General features: G+C 40.2%; 1 pseudogene; it reads left to right on the top strand.

Moving 5' to 3' along the window:
- Positions 1-841: 841 nt before the first annotated feature.
- LOC124511653 (KRAB domain-containing protein 5-like) lies at positions 842-4385 on the top strand (annotated as a pseudogene).
- The last annotated feature ends 6274 nt before the right edge of the window (positions 4386-10659 follow it).

Raw genomic sequence — 10659 nt, 5'->3', positions numbered from 1 at the left:
GAGTGTAGCTCAGGTATCAATAAGGACAAAGGGAGGTTGATTCCCAGGGCACAGAGTAGTTTCTCCAAGCCAATTGACAGGGAGGACTAGGAAGACACCTGTGGTTCCTTGGAGCCCTGTGTTTGGGAATTAGGAAGACATGGAAAATGTTGGCTAAAGACCTGAAGGTGTGTTTGGCTCTTAAATTTGTAACTCTCTTTTTCCAATGTCCAGAAACTCTGATCACTGGGGAAGAAATGGGTTTAAACCTGGATAATAACCGAAGCCTTCCTTACTGCTCTAAATGGTTCCCAAAGGGATCCCGTGTGGAGTTTCAAAACCGACCCTTGCTGTTTCACCCCTCCTCAGATTCTGTCAATTGGTGTGGATTGAAACAACAGTGTCGAATTAATTAAGTGCTCCAGGTGATTCTCCCTGAGGCCAGAGTCAGTTGGCAAGGCTTCCCATTAATTTATGAGATTTGAGTGCAGGCTTTTGCTCAAGGAGAGGTAATGGAGTCTCGTCTACATGAGTGTGGGAGGATTAGGTCTGTGCAGCACACTGTTCCTACGCTGTAGCAGAATTTGTGGGTGTCTGTGGGAGTGGAAGCCACTGAAAGTATACAAGGAAAACTCAGAGGTTGGGCTCCAAGTACGTAGTCTCCGTTTCTGAAAAGTTCTGACACAAAAAACTAGCAAGTTTTGTCCTCTTGCATTTCAAAGTTCCGCCTGCCAGTGAGCACTTTTCTGGTGAAGATGTTCTGTTGGTGCCTTTTAAGGACATTTTCTCCTGATGCAGATGTGATTTCTCCAGAAATACCTTCTGAAAAAGAAATCTAGAGGACGAGAGGAAAGAAGAAGAAATGGCCAGCTCTCAGGTAAGCCTGGTGTTCCGGGTCAGAGGCTATGTCATCTTTTCCCCCCTAAAATTCCATGCATTGAGAAACCGCAAGTGTTGGTTTTTCTGTGTTTGGTGTTTCTGCCTTATGTTTTCATAAAAGCTTTACAACCTTCTCAGGAACAATACTCAAGGTTAGGTCTTTAGAACTCTTCTCCCCTATAACCAGGAGTCTTCTCTACATTCTCCAACCAGGCTTTCACTAGGACATCAACACTTGTCACTTTAAATTAAAGTCCTGAAAGTATTGCAAACATTCCCTTTAGGACAGATCCAAAGGGGAAGTTGTTGAGTCAAAGATTCCTGTTGCTGATGGGGTCTGGTGGTGGGATTTCAGTCAAGGAGAACCGTTCCCCCTTAGTTCCCTGTTTAGTATCTGTCTGTAGAGCAGGATTAAGAAAATGAAAAATACAAGGCCCCCAGTATCTTAGGAGTCCTCTTTAGCATATGGGAATCCTTCTGGAGACCTTCCTTTTGCCTTTCCCTCCTCTGGCTGCAGTGTCACTCTTCACAACCCCACTGTGGATCTTGGTGCCCACATGTCCTCTCTTTGTGTTATAATAAAACCACCTTTTTGAACCAAATAATAAATGCAAAAAAACAGAATGGATATGAGGCCTGAATAACTTGGAAAGTTAAAAAAGGAAGGGGGGAGCAGTATGGTTTGTAAAATGTGAAAAAGATACTCTGTTTAAAATATACTAGACATACAGGACAGGGAAACAGCCATCTAAATGTGGTGCTTCTCCCATTCAGATGGGGGCTTCCAAATATGGGTCACTGATCCTGTTGAAGCCGAGGGCATGAGTGGTGAAAAGAATCCACCTCTAGCAGAATAAAACATTAGATTTATGAATACACCTCAAGGGAGTGGTGGCAAGCACAGCAGAGGAGAGGCTCTTGCCTTGAGGCAGTGACTTGGGGCTGATTTTGCTGGGGGAAGATGAGTATGTATGGTGACTTATGGAATTTGCCCTCATGTGGTAATTCTGCCTGGTTGTAAATACCCATTTGTTAGTTAGTTAGGGCCTATAGATATTTTGAGGCAGGTCACCTGCTGGGGCTGCCTTTCTTCAGCCAGGTGGGCCCTGTGGAATCCTCTACTACCTGGTGCTCAAGCCTGTTTGCCTCAAAGCAGCCTCTACTGAAAGTATATGTGATTGAAGTTTGTATAAATCCACTGTATTCTCTCATAATTAGACTGACAATCAGATTCACTGTTTGGGGGCCAACAGAACACACCAGGGATCATGTGTCCTTTGGTGTGTCTTAGGCACTGATAGCAATTTGTTTCCTTACACTTTGTGTTCACTTCTTTAACTGGCCTGGTTCACTCTGCCAGATTCCTCCCCTATAACGTTGATCTTTCCCCCCCTCCCTTTGCTAAGGATCTTAGATTTACTGAGTGATGTGCAGAAGCATCACATTTCAGCTGGAAACTTCTTTCTTCTGGGTTTCTCTTTGCTTGTAGTTTCTGGTGAGGAGAACAACGCCAAAACAAATGTAGCTTCCATTAAATTTCCTTACAGCTTGAAGCCCATTAATAAAGGAATGTCATACTCTGCCTGTCTCAAGTATTTAATAAAAATTAAACATTAAGGTATGAAAGCAGCTATGATTTACTTGAGGAAGGGCATATCCTGTCATTGGGTTGCAAAGTGTAAGGAAATTTAATTAAAGCTACACGACTCTTGACTTTGTGTCCCTCATCATTGCCTCCCTTGAACAACGTAGACCCTTACATCTTTAAGGTTGTTAAAGTGGAAGGTCTCCACTTCCGTAACTTCTTCCTGATGAATTGGTTCCTACCTATGAGTGAAGATTAGTCAGTTGGGAATTTAGTAGGCGTTAGGAAGGCTAAGGCAGCTGTCTTTAGAGTTGATAAAACGTGGGAGTTTCCTTGAGGAGAATGAATCATCTGTCCCCTTGAAGTTGTGTCACTGAAAGAGTCTCATCACCAGGTGGAGAGAAAAAGAAAACAGCAAAACATGATAAAGGACAAAAAGAAAAAAAAAAGCCAGAATAAATTTTTATTTTCCTCCACAGTCTTGTCACAGAAATACCCTTTTATTTATTGCTTTATATTTTCAGAAAATGAAAACAAGAATAAAAAAATTGACATATTTGTGTGTCTTCATCCTCAAATATAATAGAGTCATAGTGCAGCAGCTGGGGTTGTCACACACAGAAAGCTTGATTTCAGCCAATAAGGAGATCAGAGGGAATAACCTCCAAAGGAGAGACTCACAGAGCAAGGGGGGTGGGCGATGATTTCCTTTTATTTAAGATTCGAGTGGACAATTAGGAAGTGGAGCCTTGTCATTTACCTGAACTGGGCATAAGGTGGCACACGTGCCGTAAGAGGACACTTCCATACATACGCTGCGTGTTACATAAGGTTTGTTTTCCCCCTTGGGTGGAGATTTTGCTATTACAAGGAGGTCAAGGTAACTGTCCTCCCTGAGTTCACTCCATCATCCATCTGCATAGGGGTTAAGCTCGACATGGCCTGCCCAAGCTCTTCCTTGGGGCGGTCCTTCCATTTTGTTGAATGTTTTCCGTTTCCATGACAGGAGACTGTGCCCACAGGGTGTTTTGCCAGAAGTAGAAGAAAGAGGTTAAGTAAAATGAGGGAGTATAGTCATTGGGTACAAGCAGGTAAGCGGTGAACGTCAGTTCTTATAGTCTAGCTGATGACATTCATTTCCCTTTCATCTTAGGTACCATTATGAACACTGCCAATGGCCACTGGATGGCTGTTGTATTTATTTCAGGGACTCCTGACCTTCAGGGATGTGGCCATATAATTATCTCAGGAGGAATGGGATGCTTGAACCACAGTCAGCGGGAGCTGTACAGGGATGTGATGTTAGAGACCTATGGACACCTCCTCTTCTTGGGTGAGGATATCTCCTTCTAGATTTCCCAAACCCAGCTCGGGTTTTGTTCGTTCCTTTGAAGACTGTCTCTTGGAAGCTTCCCCTTTGTATGACTGGGATTCAGATCCCTGCAGCAAGGGAAGGAAATGGGGATTTGTAGATGTAGAGAAATATCTTCATGAGGTTTCCTTTTCAGCTTCAGCCCCCCTTTTTTAAGATGCCATCACCATTTCTGTAGATTGATGGCAATTCTAAACATTGAGTGGCAAAAGACAGTATGGCCCACATCTTAAACTCCAACTTTTACTGCCTATTGTATTGGTAGTATTTGGAAGGCTGGTCATGATGTGACTATTTGAAACTCCTCCTGCATGTCCTAAAGGGGCTCTTTCTTGCACAAGAGTGTTTGAGAAATCATTTGTTAGAATTCTTCAATGTCCTCTCTTGTCTGCTGAGTACAGTACTGAGTTGAAAGGTAGAATCTCCAGCCGTATTTCTATTCCTTTCTTCTGATAAACAGGTCTCATTGTATCAAAACCAGACCTGGTCATCGTTTTGGAGCAAGAGGAGGAGCTGTGGGGTATGAAGAGAAAGGAGACAGTAGCCTCACACTCAGGTAGGTGGGAGTGAAGCACATGACACAGGTGAGGTCCAAATGTGAAGGAGGAAGATAGATCTTACAGTGTTGTTCAGGTAGCTCTCCTTGAATGGAATTTCATTTGGGAAGCCTAGTTTGATGTCTTTCCCTCTCACAGGGGGACATCTGCTCTCTAACACATCATGCTCCTTGATTCTCCAAGGATTCTCCTTCAGCTCCAGTGAAGGTCCACCACATCCCCGGTGAGGACCTCCATAATCTGAGAGCTTCTCCACTGCTGTGAGAGCCCTAGAGGATCTCTCTGTATTTCTGAGGAACTCTATGCTAAGCCATTTCTGAATTCTGTTTTGCTTCTTGTGACAAGTGTGTCAAGGTAGCAGTGGGTATATTGGGTTTTGATGCAGAAATGTGGGGAACATTGGAGACAGAGATCACACGTTTTCTGGTTTATGCTTTCCAAAGTTCCAGAGGATTTTATCTTCATTGTACACAATTGAGGCTCAGTAATTTCACGAGATCACAGAACACCTCCCTCAAATGAGAAAATCTAATCCTTTATTTCACACCAAAATTTCACTTGTCTTTGTATTAACCAACATTTGAAATTTCCACTCTGTGTGTTCCATTGCTCAATGATGAAATAATTTAACACATCTCTGTGTCTCCTAGCATGTTTGCATATTAATGCCATAAAGCAGCTATAACATTTAGAAATTAGATCTCACAGCCTATAATAAAGTCTCAATGGTTACCTTATTTCCTAGTAATTGCATCATTTTATACTTTTAGTAGGAAGTTCCTGTGACTTTTTCATAGGTGTTTGTATTTTCAAATAATTTGTATATGAGACACATCTCAAAATTTTTTGAATCAAAAGTTCTATATGATATGGGTATGTGCTGTATAAGAAATGAGTTAGTGGGTGCCTGAATGGCTCAGTGGATTGAGCATTGGACTTTGGCTCAGTTCATGATCTCACAGTTGGGGAATTAGAGCCTAGCATGGGGCTGTCTGCTGTCCGTGTGGAGCCTGCTCTAGATCACCTGTCCCTTCTCCCTTTGCCCCTCCTTTGCCCGTGCTCGCTCGCTCGCTCGCTCTCTCTCTCTCTCTCAATAATAAATAAACATTTAAAGAAGAAATTCCATATACAAAGGATTGTTCGTAGATGTAATTTTACTTCAGAAAAAAATTAATCACAAGATTATTCTTCTACTTTCTCAGAATGTATCTGAATTTCATCCCAAATATTGATTTGTTTATAAAGTGATTGTCAGGATATTTTCCAACTTTGGCAGTGTTTGTTGATTTAGAAAGGAAAGTTTTGTGCTAGTCAGCTTGGTTCTAAACAATGGATTATACCCTTACACTCTGTGTAAGAGGAGGAATATATTAAGAAAATAATACATTTTTAATGTGTTTTAAGTGCTTATTTGTAAAATTTTTCATTAGAGCATTTTATGCTTGATATAAAAAAAAAATACCTTTCCTGTTTTACTGTCAATGAAGACATGCCAACAATCCAAATGCTCCTCTTTCATGGGTACGTAGTCGCAGTTTAAAATTATAGTTATATATAGGTTTCCTTTGAAAGGCTTAATCTATTTTTTTTTTATGTAGACTGCGGTTAAATTTTGTCTTATTCTGGTTTTGCATTCTATAATAATGTACTTTCTTTTGTATGGGACTTTCCCCACGAGGTGGATGTAGTTTCATTTAACTGTGTATCTTGTTACAGGATGACAATGTTCATCTAGTGCATTTTAAGACATTGTGAGTTTAAGTCAATTATGAATCAACCAGACCCCTTACCAATAAATTTGTGTATTTCTTGGTATAAATATGACCCATACATACTTTGGGACTCATCTTCTTTCTTTCCTTGGTTAGTGGTCAGTAAATGTTTTATCATGTCTAGGTTAATTGTCATAATAATAGACAACTAATGTCTTGGTGAGTCATCATAACAGATAATTAATTTCATCATGTATTTATTGGTGACTTTATATTCTTCTTGCATGAGAGAATTACTTTTGTGCATTGAAAGTCATTTTTCAACATTCTATACCTCCAGGGTGCCTGGGTGACTCAATCTGTTAAGGATCTGATCTTGATTTTGGCTTAGGTCAGGAACTCAGGGTCATGAGATTGAGCCCCATGTTAGGCTATGAGCTGAGAATGGAACGCCCTTGGGATTCTCTCTCGCGCGCGTGCTTCCTCCCTCCCTCCCTCTCTCCTTCTGCCCTTCCCCTGCTTTCCCTCTCTCTCATGTATGTATGTGTGTATATTTACACACACACATATTCTGTACCTCTGTATCAAATTTAGATTTTTTTTTAATCCTTATTTGTGGTCTTGTACCCATGACATGATTTGGTATCGTTCTCTTCAACTTTTCCATCTTCTGTAGTATTTTCTCTGTGGTTTACATAGAGATTACATGAAACATCTTAAAGGTATACAAACACATTTTAAACTGATATTCTCAATTGCATACAAAATTATTCTACATATCACCTCCACCCCTGCACCCACCTTAAATTACTGATAACACAATTTCTGTCTTTTAATATGTACTTAACTAGATTCATGATTTTTGTACTCTTTTTTTTTTAATTTGTTTATTTAGAGACAATCGGCAGGGAAGGGGCAGAGAGAGGTGGGGATAGAGGATCAGAAGTAGGCTCTGTGCTGACAAAACAGAACCTGATGTGGGGCTCAAACTCATAACCTGTGAGATCATGACCTGAGCTGAAGTCTGTTGTTTACCATACTGAACCACCCAGGCACCGCTGATTTTTTATACTGTCAGTGAAAAAGATACTGTAGCAGAAACTAAAAGGACTTGTGCTACCTCTACAACATGACAGATTTGTGTATTTTTTATAAATTTTTAATGAGTTTTTCTTTTTGAGACAAAGACAGAGATTGCAAATGGGGGAGAGGCAGAGAGAGACACAGAATCCAAAGCAGACTTGAGGCTCTGACTGTCAGCACAGAACCCAAAGTGGGGGTTAAACTCATGGACCTTGAGATCCTGACCTGAGCCAAAGTCAGTCACTTAACCAACTGAGTCGCCCAGGCTCCCCCAATTGTATACATTTTTACATTTAGTAGATGGCTTTATGTTCTCATGTGGTTTTAATTATTGTTTAGAATCCTATTATTTCAACCAGAAGGACCTCCTTTAATGTTTCTTGTAGGAGAGGTCTACTTGGAAACGTAGAGGGGTTCTTACTTGGGAAAGTCTCCATTTCTACATTCATGAAAAACAGTTTGGCCAGGTAGGGTATTCTTAGTGGATATGTTTTGAACTTTCAGTACCTGAATATATGGGCCCGTGCACTTCTTCCTATAAGATCTGCTAATCATCCCACTAAGCTTACAGGAGCTCTCTTGGACAAGATGAGTGGCTTTTGCCATGCTGGTTCAAATTTCTCTTCTTGCCTGTGAGTTTTGATAGGTTAATTATAAGGTGTCACCTCACATCTTGACATTTATCCTGCTATGAATTTACTGTGCTTGTTACATTTGTCTCTTCTTTCCACATAGAAGACTTGAGCTCTTCATATCGATGCTCTGCCCCCTTTCCCTCCCCTCTCCTCAGGGGTTCCCTTAATATACATATTGGATCACTTGTTGGTGTTCCATGAGTCCCTAGACCCTGTCCTTTGATTCTTAGCAGGTAATTTAACACAAGAGTACTTTAGGTTGTCTGATTCTTTCTTCTACTTGATCAAGTCTGTTGTTGGCCCCTTAGTGTATTTTTAAATACAGCAATTGTACTCTTCATCTCCCAATTTCTTGTTCATTATTGGTGATATGTTCTGTTTCCTTGGCTTTACATTTTGGTCATGAATAGTTTTCCTGCTATCATTTAGTTACCTACCTATTTTTCTTCTTCCTCCATGAGCATCTTTACGATGGTTATGTTGAATTCTGTGTCAATTAATAGTACATGATTAATTTAGGGCCACTTTTGGAGATGTATTTTGTTCCTCCAATTGGAACACAAAATCCTATTTCTTTGTATCCTTTTATATCTTTGGTTGACATTTGGGAATTAAAAAGCAAAGAAACAACCCGCAAAAACAATGAAAACAAAACACAAAAGTGAAAATAACAGCCTCTGGGCCCAGGATTATGGACTTGGTTTGTACAGAGGAACACAAAATACAGTAATTCTAGGTACAGTGACACATGTTCTGGGCATTTGTCGTGTGTGAATTTCTGTAACTGCTAAAGTTAAAAAGTATAGTTACTCTTTGGAGACCGTGATACCTTCCCCTCTTGTTCTTCAGCTCTGTAGTCTCTCCAGTGTTTGAACAAATGCTCACCTTTTGTCTGAGCACCCACCATAGTATATCCAGAGGGTGTTCTCATTCCTTCTGCTTCCCATGCCGTGCATGACAGAAACAAGTCCCTCAAGACAGCAAAGAAACCAGATCGTTGAACATACATTTGTTTCTCTCCTCGACAGAGGGAAGACTTTTGTCACTGTGTTGCCATGGAGTGTCAGGGAGAGTGGGCATCTGTTGTAGGCAAGTGTCCTAAACGTTCTTTGTCTTTTCACTGTGACTCTTCTTCCTTTGTAGTTGCCTGGGTGTGCTGTATTCTCCTAATGTGCTTCTGGAGTCCTGAAAAATTCCTTTGGTCTATTTGTGTCTCCAAGGAGGAGCAAAGTCCTGGTGCTTCCTATTTCTTCATTCTACTGATGTCCTATCATGGATATTACTTTTGCACATTAGCATACTTACATATATGCAATGTAATAAGTGTGCTGACTTCTTTTGTATCTTTTAGTTGTGTCTTCCCATAACACCCTAGGCTTGTTGGTCGACAACCAAGAAGAGTCCTTTGGTACAGTGATATGGGAAAAAGTAGACGCTGTGGCCCTAAGTATTTAAACTTAAGGGATGATGGGGAAGGTGATGGGGTGTAGGGAAATGCTGAATGTTTATTATGATGGATATAACCAAACGGGCACAATTACTGGTAACAAAATGCTACTGCTAGAAGAGATCAAGGATAAAAAACCTTCTGGGGAAAACCTCACCTTAACTCATTATATTTGGAGAACAATGTCTTTGGAGCAAAAGTCAAAAATCCAGTTTTTAAAGATACATATTCTCTGGAAGGACATTTGGAAGTTCTGAAAAGTCACCTAGCCCATACTGAAAGTATTCCAAATATAAAATTGGATTAACCACTCACTGAAACAATTCTGTGAGTTAGACATTTGAAAAGGGAGATAAAAATTCTAAATGTGATTGATTTGAGAAGTCCTGCTTGGAGGTCTCATTATTCTTCCACCAACACGTAATCCCCCTGTTCCCAAGGCTCTGATTTTGATAAACACAGGAGGGTTTGATCCAAACATCACTGTTCAATAGTTACAATACAACACTTGATTTGGAGCAACTAGTTATGTGTGTGTTGTTACAAAGGCCTTTAGTTGAGGACTCTAGCTTCCGTAATTACTGAGGTGTTTATAGTGGAGACAGAAGTTACAAAAGCAATGATTGTGGGGAAAACATGAATTGAGGGTGAAATGCTAACAAGCATGAGAGAACTCCATCTCCAGAGAACCAGTATAAAAGTAAGAAATGTGAGAAAGTCTTCTATGTTAGCTCGAATCTTCTTGTACATCATTGTATCCTGACCAGAGAGAAGACTTAAAGATGTAGAGATTCTGAGGACCCTGATCACTTGGAGATGTAATTTTGTGGTAGAGTTTTTTCTTACAGTCTAATTAATTACTAAGCATTAAGCAGTATCCTTTAAATTATGATATTGGATACCTACATGGATTACAACACTGCAAAATGAATTTTTAAAAATGTAGTAACTCTGTGACAGCTTTTCACCAGTTCAAAACTCACTCAACAGCAGAGATTTCATAATGGGAAGAAATCTAACAAATTTATACAAGGAGGCAAAGGCCTTACCACTCAAAACTTATCAACCTAAGGAGATACATATTGGGGAGAAGGCTAAATAAAAATATTTAAATATGAGCAAAATTGTTAAGCCCAACTACAAACTTTCTGAACCTCAGGGAGAGCCCACTGAATGAAACCCTACAAATACAAAGGATGTGGTGAAGCGTTTAGTTTGTAAGCAAAACTATTCAACATGAGATAATACGTCCTGGGGAGATGACTTACAAATGTCAAGAATATTGGCAGTCTTGACCTGAACTGAACCCTTACGTAACATCAGAGAAAATATACCGGACGGGAACCCTAGAAATGTAATGAATGAGGAAGGACTTTTTGTTTTAACATACACTTCAGTAAATACCAGTGT

Source organism: Lynx rufus, unplaced genomic scaffold (assembly GCF_022079265.1).
Source record: "Lynx rufus isolate CCGP_SWC_20201006 ecotype Redwood Valley unplaced genomic scaffold, mLynRuf1.p SCAF_16, whole genome shotgun sequence".
Taxonomy (NCBI): Eukaryota; Metazoa; Chordata; class Mammalia; order Carnivora; family Felidae; genus Lynx; species Lynx rufus.
The sequence above is the reverse complement of the archived record's forward strand: the minus strand, read 5'-3'. Positions and strand labels throughout refer to the sequence as shown.